Source organism: Halyomorpha halys, unplaced genomic scaffold (assembly GCF_000696795.3).
Source record: "Halyomorpha halys isolate HHAL.00 unplaced genomic scaffold, Hhal_1.1 Scaffold120.1, whole genome shotgun sequence".
Lineage (NCBI taxonomy): Eukaryota > Metazoa > Arthropoda > Insecta > Hemiptera > Pentatomidae > Halyomorpha > Halyomorpha halys.
The window spans coordinates 132,954-134,069 of record NW_027108251.1 but is presented as its reverse complement, the minus strand read 5'-3'; positions in this window follow the sequence as shown (position 1 = coordinate 134,069).

Sequence of the window (1,116 nt, the reverse complement as noted above, 5' to 3'; positions counted from 1 at the left end):
AAATAGAAACAAAAAATATACAATAAACAAAATTGAGTGAAATCAAACATTAACCAATCAATTGCGTGTATTTAGAAAATTCTCCATCATCGCGTTAAAAAGATTTACAGTTTTGAAATTTTAGAAAATTTTCGCACTTCAATCTTCAGTTGAAAGTGAATATATAACAATGATAGACCTATATATTTTATTACATCTATCAATAAAATTTTGATTTCTTAATAATATCCTCTCTATGGATGCGAAACTAATCGTTTAAATATTATTATTATTATGGAACATTTGGAATATTCACTAATTTTATAGAATCTATCAAGTACCGTCAAGAAAACTAATATATAAAATTTTCAAAATAAAATACACTATTCTTGAGGCAATATATTGTAAGCCACTTTTTAAAAAATAAAAAAGGTGGTTTTCACTCTATGTAGTCTCATCCAGTTATATATTAAGGATGGTAGAATGTCTTACTTTTTTCTTTTAGTTTACGAGAAAACAAGGGTAGCAAATTATAAAAAGGCGAAAAATGCATGTTTATACTGAAACGCATGCTGAGAAAATATGATTTACAATTCGCTATTTCAAGGAAACAGAAAAGTAACTTATAATATTTTACCATCTAACAGATTTCCGATAAAAAAAAAAAATGAAACGATAATCACAAAGTTTAAATTGAAATATCTGAAATTAATTTTAATTCCATTGTTTTATTATACAGTAATATAAAATTCTAATGGATTCTTCGTAAAATTCTTTTACCTTGATCATGTCAGAAGAGTTAGCTGGAAGCTGAATTTTGGTTGTGCATTGGTGCAAGTTGGTATATATATTGGAACACCCCACTCTACCCCGCCGATTACAAATCAGAGGACTGGTCAAAACTTTTCGAACACCACCCTCAGATTTGTGACTATTTGAACAGTTAAAATTAATAATAATAAATTAATTTCCATTGAAACACTATAAGTTACACTGATTAGGTAGTATTAGTGAGTAATGGCACCAAATTATATTTTTAATTTTTTTTTGTTATTGCTTAATCAGACAAAGTATATATTTAGTAAGGTTATTCAAAAATTAATTTTCATATACCAAACACAGAAATAACAAACTTTT